The sequence below is a fragment of the Mastomys coucha genome, unplaced genomic scaffold (genome assembly GCF_008632895.1).
Source record: "Mastomys coucha isolate ucsf_1 unplaced genomic scaffold, UCSF_Mcou_1 pScaffold22, whole genome shotgun sequence".
NCBI lineage: Eukaryota > Metazoa > Chordata > Mammalia > Rodentia > Muridae > Mastomys > Mastomys coucha.
In genome coordinates this window covers 89,083,285-89,102,698 of record NW_022196905.1, presented here as the reverse complement: position 1 = coordinate 89,102,698, position 19,414 = coordinate 89,083,285, and the positions used below count along the sequence as shown (strand labels likewise).

At 42.7% G+C, this 19,414-nt stretch overlaps 1 long non-coding RNA gene across 1 annotated transcript in view; it reads right to left on the bottom strand.

The window, feature by feature from the left end:
* The window catches only part of LOC116104764, a 19,044-nt gene extending 14,146 nt beyond the window's left edge, over nt 1–4,898 (bottom strand). The window contains exon 1 of the long non-coding RNA XR_004123957.1: nt 4,680–4,898. This is a non-coding gene — a long non-coding RNA (uncharacterized LOC116104764). The remainder of the gene's footprint in view (nt 1–4,679) is intronic.
* Nucleotides 4,899–19,414: the final 14,516 nt, after the last annotated feature.

Here is a 19,414-nt window from a genome sequence, read left to right as displayed (position 1 = left end):
TTTTTCTGAATTAGATAGTTTTCCCTCCTTTTGTAGAATTAGGAGGAGATGATGTCTCAATATGGCTGAGTGATTCGCCGATGGTTACACAGTGAAACAGTGCTATTTGAGCTCAGAACGCACTGTAATCTACCTTTTACCTTTTACCTCAGGAGGGAAGGGCTGACAGACGTTTCTTGAAGAAAGAACAGAAAAACTCTGTGACTGAAGCTTTTTCAGAGATGAACCCAGAAAGATCCTGTGTGTCCTTGTGGGGGCTTTCTGGGGTGGATTCGGAGCCAGGGAGCTTTTGGATTTCCCAGAAGTTTCTGGCAGTACCTGGTCCAGCCACACATACAGAAAGGAACACAAGAAGGCCAAGTGAGGAAAGTTTGTGGTCTAGCAGCGGGGGAACATCTCCATATTGAATTAACTTCAAACAGGGCTGAGATTTTCTTTGTCTTGTTGACAAGTGCTAGACTTAGCTAGGGACTGAAGCAGGTCTTAGGAGGAGCTGGAAGGTGGAGGGAGGGAGGAGGAGGCCGGACAGAAAGACAGGAAAGAAAAAGGAGTCCTTTATCCTTGGGTCTGGCAGAAGACTTCAGTCAACGGAATATTAAGGATTCCAGAACAATCATCAGCATTTTTTAAAAAGTTTTATTGCATTATAATGAGAAAAGTTACATGATTTCAATTTATCTGAACTTGTTAACATTTAAAAATATATTTTAAGTAAATAGAATTAAATCACATTCTTGTTTTCCTTTTGTACACCAACTCCTCCCAGAGACCCCCCTTCAATACCTACAATATTTTTTGTCATATTCTTTAAAATTTATAAACTATTATAACAATAAAAATGACTATAATAAAAGTTGTTTGATATAAAACAACAATCAATTTAACAGTCTTATGTAGATACTTGTCTACAGCAATACTGAAAATGCATGTTTTTCTCAATATAAATTTTAAATAACTCCAAACGTATTAACTGTATATTTCAAAATAATTGTAGTGTATATTTCACTACTAATATTTTCTTAAATGAACATAAATATATAAAGTGTTTTTGTTAGTTTGTTTTATATTTAGTAGAGCTTAAGATCTTGGCTCTTACTGTGGTAACTTGATACAAGAGTTATAAACGTCAAGCAAAGCTATGAAGGCTGCCCACACCTTGCTTCACTTCCTTAAAAAGAGAAAAGTTTTGATTCCCTTTAAAGTTTGGCTTTGAGACTTAACAGCCATGAAGAAGGGACCAACACTTAGGGACTGAGGCAGGCATATCTCTATGACTTCAAGGCCCGCCTGGTCTACAGAGTGAGTTACGGGACAGCCAGGGCCACAGAGAGACCTCAGAAACAAACAAATCAAGACAAGACAAGACAAAACAAAACAAAACACCTTTTTTATAAACTCCAGATATGCCTCATCCTGGTTTACCTACAAACTCTTTTCTGCCGGATATGAAGCCAAGGAGCCACCTTCACTGGACTAGAATCCCTACAGCGGAAGAGAACTCTTCATACTGCCAGGTTAGCCCAGAGCCACGCCTCTCTTCCTCCACCAATAAGAGAACGTTGTACCCTCTGCCTTCAGATAAATAGTCTCTACAGAAATGAACTGGATGTCCCAGTGAACCGGATGTCTTCGCCTGGCACCCTCATGTAAAATAGGCTTCATGGCTGGCTGGCTGGACCACCCACTTGGGAAGTAATCAGCATCAAGTACGCCTGGGATGACCCTACAAGGGCTTTAACCCGTGCTCAGTGGTCTGATCTTATTTCTGTCCGTAGTTGCACGAGCAATAGGATTCTCATCAGTCTGCACCTCCCAGAAGCAAGCTGACTTCCAGACAGGACCCCATCACAGGATCTCAGAGTGAGGGAGAAGCCTGAGTAACTGAAAACCGGGGCTTTTTTCTGTGATGGTCCCTAGGGAAGGTGTCTTTCATGATAGCCCCCAGGGACGGCATCCTTCATGACAGCCCCTAGGGAAGGCGTCTTTCTGAAGATTAAGAGTCCATTTGGTCTGGATACAACTTGAAATATGCTTTTCCAATGTAATCAAATGATTCACCACTGAGGCAGTTTGGGGATCTAGCTGTCATTTCTACTAATCTTTGTCTTCAGAACCACTGGCAATCGGTTTCCCTAGCATTCAGCTCAAAGGGAACACCATCCTTGACTTGGATACTCCTCTCTTTGAGTTAAAGGCACCTTCTCCTCACTTGTTTTCCATTAGAAAATGTTTTGAAACCATTACACTCATACTGTTAAGATGTAGAAGACACAAACAGGAGGAAAGGCGTGAAGAATACCCTGAGCGTCCAGAGAGAAGTGTGAAGAATACCCTGAGCATCCAGAGAGAAGAGTTGCCGAGTGCCCAGAGAGAAGCGTGAAGAATACCCTGAGCGCCCAGAGAGAAGCGTGAAGAATACCCTGAGTGCCCAGAGAGAAGCGTGAAGAATACCCTGAGCGCCCAGAGAGAAGCAGTTGCCAGCAGCATTACTTTCCTTTCCTTCTCTCTGTCCAGTTCTCCCAGCACCCTGTCAGGCCTCCTTTCCCGTTTAGAGCACCATCATAAGCAATTCTCTTGTGTGTCTGCATGACTAGCTTCATCTCTACCTCTGTCCATCTGGGCCTACATCTGTCCACAACATCTCTAGTAACAGCATCCAGTCCTGTCCATTTACTACCAGTTCTGAGTCCTTACACCAATTCTCTCAATCTTTATAGGCCTAGGAGATTGATTTAACTTCTATAATTCGAATGTCACTGAGAAGAACCCAGAGAAAAAGGTTTAAGTAGTTTGCCACAACCCATGAGCCCATAGCTAGTACTGCCCTAGCTGGAATGAGAATTTCAATTAGGCTGCCTCTAGACTTAACCATTGCACTTAAGAGTCTTAAATTGAACTAAGACTGCTAGCAAAAGGCTAGCCAGTTAGCCCTTACCATGTAACTAGTGACATTCGAGGCTGAAACAGGAGAATCATACACTGGGGCCAGCCTAGGCTACTGTCAGTTTAAGGTCAGCCTGAGCAATTTAAGGAGGTCTTGTCTCAAGATACAGGTTCAAAAGAGGCCTGAGGCCGTTGTTCCGCAACTGAGTCCTTGCCTTGAGAGGTTACTAAGACGCTGGAGTTTTAATCCAGCCTGCTACGATCAGCAAACCCTCCAGACACCTCATCCTTCGTACTGCATCTTCCTAGCATAGTGCAAACCCAGTCTGAGGCTGCGCAACAGACCTGGCTCCTCCTCCTCACTTGTACCACACTGCCTCACTAATTATCCAGGGCTGTCTTTATTCTCCTTCCTTCTCCACAGAACTTTCCTGGTAGGAGGGAAGATGCTTTAGAGAGCCACGTTTGTGTCCCCTCCTTCAAGTTATCGGCTACGGAAACAATGGAACCCAAGAAGTGGAATGCCCCCAGGAGTCTCATGCTTAGAGAAAGGAAAAACTGAAGACCTGGTATCAGAGGAGGAACTTATCCCGGGAAAAGATCTCACACTGTTCTGACAATTCGTCAGATTATCTTGTAGCACAAGTTGGAGCTAAAACAGTGGTGGATCACCGTAGCCAAGAGTGCTTAGCTGTGCATATCTCTTGCCTTCTATTTAATCCTGCACCTCATTATCAGCAACCCAAAGATGGACTTTGGAGTCACTGGACCTTGGCAGGATTTCTCTTCCCAATGGGACATTAAATAAATCTCCTATCTCTCTATTTCACGACTGTCTCTTTAATTGCCATATTGAGAATGTGTGACTCAACTTCGTTTGTGAGTGCTCCCAGGATACAGGCTATAAACCCCGCTAACATTTGTTAGGACTCAGGCTGTCCAAATATCCGGAAACCAACTCAAGCTGGACTATAAGATTTCCAATGATTAGAAAAATGTCAACTTTCCTCGGAAACTTGTGAAACGGATTTCCATCTGCCAAAAGGAATCATTTCCCTTACCCCTGGCAGAAGGGACTCAGGACTCTCTTTTGACATGTACCTGGGGCTGCCGATCAAATCAGATGCTCAGCTCCCTCAGTACTTATTCATAAGTACTTATTATACACCTTAAAGCCCACACTAGCTTTCCTGGATATCCCACTTCCCAGAATACTTGTTTGTTCTCTTTGTAGTCAGAGGGTGTTGGGACCCATTTTGCCTCTTCTTTGAAATAGGGCAAAAAAAAGAGAGAGAGAGAGAGAGAGAGAAAGTCTGCCTGCTAGGCAGAGTCAAGGCAGGTCTGGGCTTGTTGGCACATTTCCTGGCCTGCTGGGGTGGTTGTGGAACAGTAAGAGGAAGTGCACCTGGGGCTCAAGGCTGAGGAGTCTGTTGACCTTGGTGGAAAGAACAGAGGCTTTTGGGATGGGAAGAATGTCTTGTGTACATTTTAGCAAATTGTTTCTGTTAGCTTGTGGCTTTGTTTCCCAAGATGCTGTAAAGTACATAAAGCCTAAATGGAACCCGAGGCTGTGGCAGTACTGCCAGGACAGCCTCCTGATTTCTGACCTTTGAGTCTTCTTTTCTGTTTTTCCTACAGTCATCCTCACTCCCCCCTCAGAGGACTGCCCCTCCTTTTGCTGTTCTCTGCTCTTTTCCTGGCCGTGTCCATCTTGCTGGTCATGTTCTGCCTACTTCTTTTTCTCTCTGCTCTGGGCTCCTCTAGATGATTCTGGATCTTCTCTCTCTCTTACTTACCCACAATAAGAGCCTTCTCTCTAGGACGTAACAACAGACATAGAGGAAATCCAGAGAGTCATCAAGTCATACTTTAAAAACCTGTACTCCGCAGAACTTGAAAATCCAAGATAAATGGATGATTTTCTTCACAGCTACCACTTGCCAAAGTGAAATCAAGATTAGATAAACAACTTACATAGACTTAAAATCCCTAAGGAAATGGAAGCAGTCATTAACAGTCTCCCAAACAAAGAAAGCACAGGGCCAGATGGTTTTAGCTCAGAATTCTATCAGACTTTCAAAGAAAAGCAAAATAGAAACAGAAGGAACATTACCAAATTCATTTTATGAGGTCACAGTCACCCTGATACCCAAACCACACAAAGATTCTACAAAGAAAGAGAATTACACATCAACTTCTCTCATGAACATAGATGCAAAAATACTCAACAAAGCTAAATTCAAGAACATATAAAAGATATTTTCCACCATGATCATCAGGCTTCATCCTAGAGATTCAGGCATGATTCTGCACATGAAAATCAGCTAATGTAACTGACCGTATAAACAAACAGAAAGGAAACAACAACAACAAATTCCAACAATAACAACAACAAAAACAAACAAACAAACAAACCAAAAACCCACATGATCATCTCACTAGATGCCTAAAAAGGTCTTTGACAAAATTCAATACCTCCTCATGATAAAAGTCCTAGAGAGATTAGGGACACTGTAAGAATTGAGCAAATAGGGACACCTCATACAAATATCAAGGAGCAAGGAATGTCCATTTAGCCTAAAGACAGAGCTTCAGAAAGGTTTACAGAGCAAACACCCATCCCCAAGAAATGCCCGGCTCTAGGAAACATCCCCAAGAGGGTGGATCTCCCCCACTCCACGTGCCGTCGGTATCTCCCCCTCACCTGGGGCATAAAGGTCAATGAGAACAAAAGACAATGGGCTCCACCAATGAGAGATAACCAACTCATGCTGTAAACCTATGTACTGGGAAGGTATAAAAAGTGTGCTTTTGTTCCTGGCCTCTGCTCTGAATGCAGGACGACCCCAGTATACTGGCAATAAAAACCTCATGCAAATTGCAGCGATCTCCCTCCTGATTCTTCACGAGTGGGGCACCCACACAGAATACAACAACACAAGGAACATATCCAAACATAATAAAGGCAGTTTATAGCAAGCTTAGAGCCAACGTCAAATTAAGTGGAGAGAAACTTCAAGCAATCCCACTAAAATCAGAAACAAGACAAGGTTGTCCACTGTCTCCATATCTATTCAATATAGTTCTTGAAGTACTAGCTAGGGCTAAGAGTCCAAATCTTTTGGAATCAGATTCTATCTTAGAGAAACTGACCTAAGGTTGAACTCAAGTAAACTACAGGCTGGTACTTAGCACCAGTTTCCAGGCTACCCCCCAACAAAACCAGTATCTAGCACTAGTTTCCAGGCTATTCCCAAACAAACCTGCACCCCCAGGTTACAAGCTTGCCCCTGGCACTTCACTTCCTAATAATCACCAATCATGAGGAAAATAGAAGTTAAGTTTATGGTTAGGCTCCCAGCACCAGCCAATTATGTTAAAGGCCATAATGGCCCCCCAATTAGATGTGTACCAGGCTAGATATTCCCTTCTTGCCTTTATAACTGCTTGGTGAAACTAAGCTTAGGGCTCTACCTTTCCTGTTGTGTCAGGGTTGGCGGGGAGCACAAGCTTAAGCTTAAATAAAGAGACCCTAATGAGATTGCATCAGATTCACCTCCTTGGTGGTCTTTTTGAGGTTCACAAACATTTCATGGCACAACAGGCCAAAAAGACAGCTAAAGGAGATCAAGGGGATACAAATTGGAAAGAAAAATGTCAAAATAATCATTATTTGCATGACATGATAGTATACATAAGCAACCCCCAAAATTCTATCAGGGAACTTCACAGTTGATTAAAACCTTCGGCAAAGTAGCTGGATACAAGGTCAACAACAACAACAACAACAACAACAAAAGTAACCTTCTTATATACAATTGAAAAAAATGAACTGAGAGAGAAATCAGGGAAGCAACATTCTTCACAATAACTCCAAACAATATAAACTATCTTGGGATAATCCTAACCAAGCTAGTGATAAACTTGTATGACAAAAATTTCAAGTTTTTGAAGAAAGAAATTGAAGAATATATCAGAAGATGCAAAGATTTCCCATGCTCATGGATCAGTAGACTTAACATAGTAGAAATGGCCATCCTACCAAAATCAATCTACAGATTCAATGCAATTCCCATCAAAATTCCAACACAATCCTTTACAGATCTTGAAAGGATAATACTCAATTTTATATAGAAAAACAAAAACCCAGGATCGCTAAAGCACTCCTGAATAATAAGGGAGCTTCTAGAAGTATCACCATCCCTAACTTCAAGCTGTACTACAGAGCAATAAAGAACACATAGCATTGCCATAATCAATGGAATGAAATTGAAGACCCAGACATAAATCCGCATATCTATGGACACTCAACTTTTGATAAAGAAGCAAGAAATACACAATAAAAAAAGAAAGCATGTTTAACAAATGGTGCTGGTCAAATTGGATTTCTGCATGCAGAAGAATACAAATAGATCCTTTTTTATCACCCTGAACAAAACTCAAGTCCAAGTGAATCAAAGACCTCAACATTAAACCACACACACTGAATCTAACAGAAGAGAAAATAAGGAGCAGTCTTGAATGCAACTGCCCAGGAGAAAACTTCCTGAACAGAACACCAGTACCCCAGGCACTAGGAGACACATTAGTAAACTGGACCTCATGAAACTGAAAAGCTTCTATAAGGCGAAAGACACCATCAATTGGACAAAGCAGTAGCCTACAAATTGGGAGATATTTTCATTAACTCCGCATCTGATAAAAGGCTAATATCCAAAATATATAAAGAACTCAAGAAACTAGACATCAACAAACCAACAATCTAATTTGAAAAATGGGGTACAGAGCTGGACAAAGAATTTTCAATAGAAATCTCAAATGGTTGAGAAACACTTCAAGAAAGGTTCAACATCCTTAGCCATCCGGGACCTCTGAAACCAAAACTAGTTTGAGATTTCATCTTTTACCTGTCAGTATGGCTAAGATCAGTAACAAAGTGAGAGCTCATGCTGTGGACGATGTTGCACAAGTGCAGCACTCACCCTTTGCGGGTGGGAGGGCAACCTTCTAAAGCTACTATGGAAATCAATATGAGAGTTCTTCAGAAAATTAAGACCCAGTTATATCACTCTTGGGCATATACCACCAAAGTACTCTTATTCTACCACAAAGACACTTTCTCAATTGTGTTCACAGTTGCTTTATTCTTAATAGCCAGAACCTGGAAATAACCTAGATGTTGCTTAATGGAAGAATGGAGAAAGAAAACGTGGTGTGTTTACACAATGGATTGTAACTCAGCTATTAGGAAAAAAAAATGACATCATGAAATTTGCAGACAAATGAGTGAAACTATAAAAAATCATCCTGAGTGAGGTAACCCAGACCCAGAAAGACAAATATGATACGTACTCACTTATGAGTGAATATTAGCTGTCAAGGATGATCAGACTACAATCCACAGATCCAGAGAGGACTCCACGGGGAGACAAAGACCTTCCTGGGAAGGGAAAATAAAGTAGGTTTTGTGGGTAGACTGGGGTGGCATTAGATGGAAACAAGAAAGATCAGGTAGGGGAAGGAGGCATGGAGGAAGGGAGGACTGGAATAGGGGGGTGTTTAGAGGATTATGTGGCAGCCTCCTGTAGCAGAAACTTCCCAGAACCTATGAGGGTTACTCCAGTGAGGACTCCTAGTAATGGAGTATACAGAGCCTGATCCAACCATCTTCCCTAACTCGCTAAGACTCCCAAGAGTGGAACCAGGACACCAACCCAGCCTTCAACGCACACCTCTCCAGTCTGCAACAAGCGCTGGGATAATGGTGGCTCAGAACTTGTGAGGGTGGCCAACCAATGACTGGTCTAACTTTAGGCCCAAGACACAAGAGGAAGCTCATGCTGGACACGGCCTGGATGGCCAGAAAATGGGAAGCTGGTTGGCTTAGAAACACAGTATAGAAACAAATACAATTGACAAAAAAAGTCAACAAAATGTGTTTCAGTCAGGATTTTTTTTAATTGTGAAGAGACACACCATGACCATGGCAACTCTTTTTTTCTTTTCTTAACTTTTTATCGATTCTTTGTGAGTTTCCCATCATGCATCCCAGTCCTGCTCATCTCCCCATCCCCTCACATCACCTAAACCCTTGCAACCTCACCCCCCAAAATAAAACACACAAGCAAGCAAACAAACAAAAACCAAAAAATGAAGCATAGAAAACATCTTGCTGGGGACAGCATACAATGACAGGGGCTGCCTAAAGTAGGCTGGGATGGAGACATCTCAGGAGCCCGCAGCAGCTCCTTGTAGAAAAGGATGGCGTCTGGGACCCTGAGAAGCAGGAGACACATCTCTCCAGGGGAACTGCCATCTGAAATAAGGGACTGCCTGTGGTAGGCCTGGGTGGAGACATCTCAGTAGCCCGCAGTAGCTCTTTGTAGACAATAGTTGTTCCCATTTCTCTTAACCTTAGCCCTGGACAATGGCTGTATAGATTTCATTTGTGCATGACTGCTTTTCAGTTGGTCTTGGTGTGCATAATCATTCTATTATATCTGACTTTCTTACTTCTTTCTCTTTATGCTCTGGTGAATTATGTGAAACTAGATATTCCTTGATGTAATGATTCTTAAACAATTAAAAACTGAGGCATGGGGCACAGCACATGGCCCAGGTGCATGCTGTGTGTTCTCATCTTGGAAAACAATGTAAAATAACTGCACAATGGTAGTTCCAGATTAATGCTTGACTTGCAAAGAAAGTTTGAAGAAACCATTAGAAAGTGAAATAGAGCCAACATTGGGATCCTGAAAAAGGAAAAAATATTAAAGTTATGAAATAAGTTTTTGCATAATATTTGAGAGTGGTTCCTGGATACGCAAGTATAGAATATGTAAAATCTTATACTAGAAAACTAAGTCAAAAAACTGAAACTCTAAGAGAATCACTGTGTGCTATGTGCAGAAGCAGAAAACTAGCAGAACTACTGAGTTAAGGGTTAACTTGATTCTTTCTGGCCACTACCTGGCAGTTTTGCCCATGTCATTTATCGTTAGAGCACATTAAAATGCAAGTAGCTGGCTTCAGAGCTCTGAGCTCTAAAGTATAAGTAAAAAGTTAAAGTTTACATAATGATAAGTTTGCAATTATTATTACTTTGGCTATAGGCCTAGGGATAGGGAAGCTTAAAATTTTGGGGAACAATTATAATTCTGAATTCTTTGTGGGACATGGTTATTATTTGAATTTGATTTGGTAGTGATTATACAATGTCTTTTTTTTTTACCTGATTTTGTAGTATCAATAAAAGACTGGGGCAAGAGAAACACAAGAGAGCGAGTAGTTAGCATGTGAAGAGCAAGTGAGAGAGTGAATGCAGAGAGCATGAGAAGAGCATGTGAAGAGTGAGTGAAGAGAGAACATGAAGAGTGAGTGAAGAGAGAATGTGTGAGTGAAAGGAAAGTGCATGTGGTGTATGTGAAGTGTGTGTGAAGAGCATGTGTGACAATGAAAGGGGAATGCACAGAGGTGTATATGAGTGTGAGAGTTCAAGAGAAGAAAAACCGCACAGGAGAAAAGCAGAGTGCGTAGGAGAATGTAGAGTGTGTGCAACCTCAAGCTGAGAGAGAGAGAGAGAGAGAGAGAGAGAGAGAGAGAGAGAGAGAGAGAGAGAGAGAGAGAGAGAGAGAGACAGAGACAGAGACGGAGACAGAGACACAGATAGAGAGAAAGAGAGAGACAGGGAGACAGAGAGCAGGGAGTGAGAACCAAGAGAGAGAAACTTGAAGCCTTGAAAATTTGCCTGTCAGCTTGTACCCAAAAATGTAGTCTGTGTATATTTAGTATGCACCTTCCAGATATCTCTGGTTCCAGTTGAGAACTCCCATCCTGTGTCGAAGCTGGACCCCGACAACATCTTTTTGTAGAAGCTGTACTATGCCACAGTGTGTCCTACAGTATGTCCCTCTGCTCCACATTTCCATTTGCAAATGTTCATTGCGGTGAATCTGGTTAAGGGTCTCTGGCTTCTACGGTACCATCAATATTGGCTCCTCACTTGGCCCCCACCCTGTTATGGTCACAGAGATCCTACAGCTCTAGATCAGCAAGACAGACCCTCTCACATGTGCCAGCTGCCCACAGATGATACAGATCTCAGAGCCCTGAATCTGGGCCGGGGTGGAAGCTAAGCTGATCATCCCCCCAGCTTTCCCTTATCCATACCACCAAGGCGAACTCTCCAGCACTGCTCTGGCTAAGCCACCCAGTGCTGCTCCTGCTCTCATGCCAACTCACCCACACCCACACTTCCAAAGCCAGCTCCACTGTGCTGCCCAGTCAAGGTTGGAAGCCCACTTCCCCAAGCGCTGCAGCCTGTGAGGGGCCGGATCAGCTCTCCTGCTCTCATCACCTCAGGGCTTATTCTCCCTACTGCTGCAGGAGGTGAGGGGTGGGGCAGTGGGGGGGGGGCATCACCTCTGCATCCAGACCACCTCATGTCAGATGAGGCTTTTCTGGCTCTCACCCTCGGGTCTGCATGACAACTCTTATAAAAGAAAACACTTCATTGCGGCTGGCTTACAGTTCGGAGCTTTAGTTCATTATCATCATGGCCTATAGCATGGCAGCATGCAGGCAGACATGGTGCTGGAGGGTTCTCTATCTAAATGCACAGGACACAGGAAGTGAACTGAGACACACTGACCCCTCAAAGTCTGCCCTCTGTGACACACTTTCTCCAACAAAGTCAAACCTACTCAAAAAGGGCCACACCTCCTAATAGTGCCACTCCCTATAAACTATGGGGCCATTTTAATTTCAAATCATCACAAAATGATTCCAAGCAATATTTTGCTGTACTCATAGACCTGTGCCTGGTCCAAGGGTAATCTGACAGACTTCCTCCGGCAGCTGATGGAAGCAAATGCAAGCACCCACTCTGAAGCTCAACAAACTCCGTTTTTAAGAAGAAGCTCCATTTCGTACAACAAAGTCCACTGAAGCAAACATCCTAAGGCTTACCCCCTCCCTCCTTTGCAACAGCCAGTCAGGCTACAACAGCAGGGTCAAGGTTCATACAGATAACCTAAGACATCTTGCAGAAAATGGATAACTTAGCCAGCCTCTTTGTCAGGTGGTTTTGTTCCCATGTTTTGTCTTTGTAGATTATGTCAGAAATGCAGTTTTTAAAATATTAACTTCTGGCCCAATGGAAGTTCCCCAAGTTTTCTGTAACCAAAATAAATATCTTGCATCCCTAGACTCAAGGCCCTCACTTCTGACACCTCGTGACTGTGACAGTGAGAGACCTTGCTCAAGAGCTCATAATGAAGACCCTGGTGTGCTTGCATTGGAATTGGCTCCCTGGTGGTCTTTGGGATCTATGCATAACACCATACTTAATCATTAGGGAACCCTACAGAAGAGGAGGCAGAAGGATTATAGGAGCCAGAGGGGTTAAGGGTCCCACAAAAACAAGACCCACAGAATCAACTAACCAGGGTTCATAGGGGCTCACAGAGAATGAAGAGGCAACCACAGAGTCCACACAGGTTCTCTGCATTTATGCTGCAGTGGTCTAGGTTGGAGTGTTTGTACGATTCCTAACAATGGGAGTGGGAGTATCTTGACTTTTGCTTGCTCTTGGGACCTTTTTCCTCCAACTGGGTTGCCTCATCCAGCCTTGATATGAGAGTGTGTGCCTATTTTATGGCTTCTTGTTATGAGAGTGTGTTCCTAGTTTTATGGCTTCTTGTTATGAGAGTGTGTGCCTATTCTATGGCTTCTTGTTATGAGAGTGTGTACCTATTCTATGGCTTCTTGTTATGCCACATTTGGTTGGTACTACTGGGAAGCTTGCTCCTGTCTGAAGGGAAATGGAGGAGGAGTGATCTAGGGGAGAGGGGAGATGAGGTTGGGGACTAGGAGGAGGAAAGGGAGGGGATGCTTTGCATGAGGGAAGAATAAAAACAATCAACACACAGAAACCTTCCCCCTAGTGGAGTAATCACTTCACTGGTTTCTGCCACCAGGTGTTTTGTGTGTGTATGTGTTTTTTTTTTTTTTTAACCAGACCCCTTTGAACACAATATTCTGTACATAGAACACCAATTCTTTGAAACCAGAAAATGCATGGCTTCATTCATCTTCATAACCCTAGCACATAATAACAAATCTTCACCCGTGGTCACCATGAAATAAGTATTGAATCAATGAAGGGCTGGAGGGGCTTGCTTAGAGTGGTGATCATAGAAGTCAGCATTTCCCATGAAGAGATCTGTTAACACCTGCTTCAACAGAATTTGCAATGGATGAGCTGGGTTCTCTTATGAGGACTTGGCTTCCTAACATAGCACAACTCAAAAGAGGTAGATGTTTCCATATGGCAAATCTGTGAAGGCCATCTGAGGGAGACACGGTAGACCACCATAGACCAGTATGCCACACTTCTTTGAAGGGAGTTGCTAAGTGAGGATCATTGTCACCAACTGCCTTACCTTTTGTTCTCTTTCATTTGAGACTGTGGGTTTTTTTCATCCTCAGAGAGCTGCACCCAGAGTCACTGAAAGGAGGTGTGGACAGCCAGTTTTTCTGAGTGCACAGTGTGGTCTGTACACACACACACACACAGCTGGATAGACTGTTTGGGTGGCTTAGGTTGAGGTCTGGCATTTCTTTTTCGAGTGTACTGCAGTTATTGCCCAGACTGCCTCAGACCCACCAGCCACCCGTGAAGAGCACAGAGACAATTATTACTTATTATAGTTCAGGCCTTAGCTCAGGCTATTTCCCAACCAGCTCGTATAACTTAATTAACCTGTTTATTCTAACCTAAATTGTGCCATGTGGCTCATCAGTTACCTCTCCTTCAGTTCTGGCACCTTCCCCTGTCTCTCTTTCTCAGAATTCCCATTTCTGCCTGGTAGTTGCACCTATCCTATCCTGCTTTGCTATTGGCTGCTCTGCTCTTTACTAAACCAATCAGAAGGCAAGGGAGATGTTTACATACCACAGAGATAAGTGATGCTTCATAAAATAACAATACTAAAGCATTCCTGTGGTCAAATTTCTGCAGATACAGAAATCAGCATTTGAATAATACAAAGATAACCTTGACACAGTGTGTAGAAGATTAACCCATCAGGCAGCAACTATTTAGCATTAGTGCAATTGGGTAGCTTCCCTTCTTTGAAAATCCCCCTCTTCGACTTTGAAAACGTGATGGAAGAACATGTGGGCTGTAGTCTCTGAGCAGGTCTACTCATGGTGGAGAAGCTGCCATCAGATACAACTTACTTTAACTGGAAGAAACAGTGGACCAGGCAAGTGGCTTAAGTGCAAAGCCACCAGTCTCACTTGGTTCTCAGGGACTAGAGGAGATGTTGAAAGAATGGGTGGAAGGATCTGAGTCTCCTCACTAACTGGGTAGTTTTGAAAAGAAATTTGGGGTGCTTTCCGTGCTTCATAAAGCAAGGCTTGCAGGCAGGGAATTACCAGGAGGTCAGCTTTATCTTCTTTCATAATTGCAAACTCAAGAGACCTTCACAACATCCCACATCCCCCAACTTAATGAGTACAAGCCATTGTAAATTTCCCAAACAGAGCCAGAGAACAATGCCTAGCACTTATGGAGCACGTTACAGTGTGAAGGCCCTGGGCCAAGTGCAACAAAACTGACTTACCAAAACCTCACAGCTATTTGCAACAATAAAAACCTGTGCCATTCTCACTTGACCATGAATCTGTTGTCCAATCCTGTAATCATGAAACTATACATGTTTGCCTCCCTTTGTGATTGTTTACTGAACACTTACTGCTGATTGATTTGTGTAGTACTAGGAACTAAACTCAAAGGCTTCTGGTCACCAGACAAAGACTTTACCAACTGAGCCATGTCCTCAGACTACTAAGTAAGTTTTTTGAAACCTCTTGTTGATTCTTTGAGAATTTCACATCATGTACCCCAATCCCACTCATCTCCTTGACCTCGCCCTCCACCCTTGCAACCTCCTCCCAAAAGAAAATAATAAAATAAGAAATAAAACCAAACCAACAAACAAAAAACAAAACTTGGAAGCTGTAGTGTGTCACTGTGTGTCGCACAGTGTATCCTTCTGTTTACACATCTTTACTTGCAAATGAATCACTAGTCTGGTTTGAGGCCTCTGGCTTCTGTTACACTATCAATACTGGGTCCTCTCAATCAATATCGGGACTCCTCTCAGATATTCTGTTGTTGCCCTGTGTCATGGAGATGTTCTAGCTTTGGATCTGCTGACCCAGCCCTTTCACATGCTCCAGCAGATCATAGATGGGGTAGATGTTGGGGTAGGACAACTCAAAGCCCTATTTGGTTTTGGATCTGTGCCTGGGAGGTAGCTAAGTTGGTTAGTCTACCATGCTTCCTAGGTCCACACCGTCAGGGCAAGATCTCCAGCAGTTTCCAGGGTAGCTCACTTAATGCTGCATCCAGCAAGGGGCAGGGTCAGCTCTCCTGCTTTCATATTTTTGGGGCTGGCTCATCTGCACCCCTGCCACCAGAGCCAGCTCTACTGTGATGCCCAGGAAAGGTGTAGGGCCCACTCTCCTGAGTACTACAGTCAGTGAGGGGCAGGGACAGCTCTTCTGCTCTCATGACCTCAGGGCCAAGGGTGGCAAGAGGTAAGGAAGGGGAGAACATCTGCTACCCACTCCACCTCACAGCAGACAAGGTATAGGGTCAGCTCTTGCATGCCCAAGGGACATCAGCACAGACCCAAGATGCCATAGGACCATGGACCCAGACATGGCCCCTGGCAACAGCCTGGGCCTGGATGTCCCATGGCCTCAGGTGACAGTGCAGGCTATTCAGATCAGTAAGTCATCCTCTTCACCCCCATGGCAGCACACCCTCAGACATCCACATCATTTTCCATGGGATCCCAGCCCTTGGACATCAGCTTCACCTTTGGTGGTAACTCAGGCCACAGACTATGGCACAGACCCCAGCTGCAGCATGACCATGAATCCAGACATGGCTTTTTGTGGCAGAGAACTGGGTCAAGACCTTACTATGGCCTCCTCATCTTGCTGCTGTTGAGTCTCCAGTCCAACCTTTCTCCACAGAGTACAAACCCCTTTGGCTTTGCTTTCTCTTCTATCTCTCTACCACAACCTCCATCTTCCATCTCTCTATCACATATTCATTTGTGGTAGAGACGCCCTAGGTAGTTGCTTGGGTATCTTCCTTCTAGCCACCTCATTAGTGTGGCAGGGCAAGTGCATGTATATCTAATTGAATTTTATTGAGTTAATTTTTAATACTCTTCATGTCATTAAGTATTCATAACTCTTTTGGGTAAGGACTTAATTGTAGCTAAAGTATCAGGTTGCAAGGAGAGGACTACTTGCCAATTACATACTGATTTACATACACATTGTTGTAGTAAGCAGAAAACCAATATCTGAGCCCAGGTTGATCAGATTCCAAACCCAATGCATTCAAGACAAATTATAGGTGCAGAAATTGAAAGCCATCAACATGGTATGCAAATGATATGAAAACGGACCTCAGAAAAAACACAGAAGCAAATTCTAGATCACATTACCAGACACTTCCTTCAAAAGCTCTAGTAGGTTCTTTGAGAGCCTTCTGCCCAGTATCTTCATTTGCCATTTTTTGTAGCACCTAATCTCCAGACCAAGTATATTCTTGATCTAGAGTCTCCTGCCTTTTTCAGTTCACCATATTCCAAGGGCAGGGCTCCTTCCAGATTGCTAGGCTCCTCCTTCTCTGTCTTCAGGAACTAACCAGTGTTTGTTCAGTAAGCTGACTTGCAGATGCTCATCAGTGAAGGTGATCCATGGCTGAGCTAAGATATACATACAAATGTAAGATACACACATACTTCATACATATATGCAGGCTTCCCTGAGAAGGATGGAAACTGAAGGATTGAGTTAAATAATCTTCATTTTTTTTTTACAGTGTTTATATGTTTACAGTGACAACAAGATGCCTGGACCATGACATAAACTCCACAAAACATGTAGTTTCCATGTAGTTCCTATCTGGACTAGCTGTTCTTAAGCAAGTAAAGTAGGTTTTGTCATCTGGACACAAAGCCAACCACCTGGCTTTGAAGTTGACCTGCCACCTTGTGGAAATCAAAGGCAATGAAAACCACCCTCCTTACTAACACAAAATAGTAACGTACAGTAAGGTAACAGAATCCTCTTTCCTTTTGAGGTAAGATCTTGCAACTATGTGGCGGCTGTGAAGATATTCTACAGAGAGGCAACGTTTACTTCAGTTTGACTATCAGACTATGGAGACAATCGATTCCCAAGGAATTTCCCTAGTCACGTTGAAAGAAGGAGGAGGTGATGCCAACCAGAAAAGGAGCTTGTCTCTGGAAAAGAGACCCTGGCAACTTGCAGACCATCTTGTAGGACAGATGAAAGCCTAGACAGTGTGTTAGTGGTGGTCACATCTTGACCCTGACTGTGTAGTTATGCCCACCTCTTTCCCTCTGTTTAAACCCAAATGCTGCATTTATTGATGGGCTTGGGCACCACTGATTATCTTTCTTTGTCCTTCTTTCCAATGTTACCGTATTGAATAAATTCTTCCTTTCAGTTTTTCATTATAACCTATTTCTTTAACTGATCTATTGAGAACAAGTGCCCAAACCTAGCTTGTGAGGACTGCCAGGACTAAGGCTCTGTCCCAAACAGCTCTAAGATCAGTAGCACTAGCTCAAGAATGTCTCAAACTACTTAAGTAATCATCCTTCTTCAACCTGCAAACTAAAAATAATACCTGCTTTATATAATTATCTTATAATTAAAGTAAAAAATGTAACTGACATAGACTCACACCTGAAAAATATAGAGCAAGAGAGTTTTGAGCACTAAATGGGATATTGTCATCAAACCTGTCTTGCAAGAATCTGGAATGGACGCAGAAGTGGAGGCAGAATGGTTATAGAAGACAGAGGTGATGAATGACTCCAAGGAAATGGGGTGTTCCACATCTGAGCATCCTGACCCTAAGATCATGGCTCTGCCCCCATGCCTTATCTGGCTTGTATCTCTCAGGCGTGTAGTGCCACATAAGTACCTGCAGTCCCTATTCCCTCAGGATAACCACAGAGGCAGAAGCAGCCTCCAGCTGGTCCAACAAATGAGGGTCTCAGAACTCATATGAACTCTCAGAGACAATGGCAGCACACACAACCCCTGTACCAGTTCAATCCACATGTGTCCTAGCACTGATGGGACAAAGTGGACACAGAGTCCCATCTCTAACCAAGAAGCTAGTGTCACAGTTGATACCTGCTGAGGGAAGAGCAAGAGTCTTCTCCAACGGAGTCTCACTGTGTCTATCAATCATATATGCCCAGGCATAGTTGGCAATACAAAAGAAATAGTATTTCTTTCTTCCTTTCTCTCTCTCTTTCTTTTCCTTCTCCCTTTCCTTTCTTGTTTTCTTTCTTTCTTCCTTTTGTGAACTTTTTACTTCATTTTTATCTTGGCATTTTCCTTATTCTTTCCGGCATTTTGCTTCTTTTGATTTTCATTCCCATGTTTTTTCTTAATTTTGGAGGGATTTGATTTTGTGTTATGAAAGAGGGAAGAGAAAGACCATAAAGTTGAGTGCCTAGGGAAATCAGGGTGGTTTGGGAAGAATTAGGGGAGGAAACTGATCAAAATATATTGTATGAGAAATTTTTAATTAATCATTTTATAACTTAAATTTAGTAGCTGTAAGTACAACTGTGAACCCCCAATCATGGCTTAAAATAACATTTATTAAGGGTTATGCTCTACTACTGTACTGAGCATCTTTTCATTTTATCTTCAAAGTTTGTTTTATTACTTTAAACATGCATATGTATGGAGCAGTGTTCACATGAATTCAGATGCCCTCAAAGGTCAGCTCCTTCTATAATGGCCTGGAGCTGGAGTTATAAGTAGTTATGTGTGGCTTCTCTGCTACTGATTGGCCATTATGCACCTGAAGTCTCAGGATTCAGAGGAGTAAAGTCTCAGGAAGTAGTGAGTACAGCAGGTATAAACAACCGAGAGATTGATAAATGTGTATTCCCTTTTCTAAATATAGCTTTAGAGCTGCAGCAACTGCTCCCTGGCAAATAGTATGACTACTGGCCATCCCTGGGTGGAGGATTCTCCATTCGGTAACAGTAATTTTAATGTACATTATATATTTATATATAATTATATTTATATTAATTTATTATATAACATTATAAAATATAATACAAATTAATATAAATATAAACAGTAAATTAGTATAAATAATAAATATAAATTAACATAGTGGCTGTTTTTCTTTATCCTAGCTAATTCACCAATAATAGCACAGAGAAACCAAGATTTATTTTCAAGCTTCACTGAAATACCTAGGCAGCCATTGATACACCTCATTGTTCTAAGCTAATCCAGCTACTTCCCAGCCAAAATCCCTGTAATACTTTCATGTAGGGCTTTTCATGCTCCAGCTGAAGCCACTTCTTCTCCCTCCTTGTGGCTCAATCTGTCTTAATCTTGTCTCTCTCTCTCTCTCTCTCTCTCTCTCTCTCTC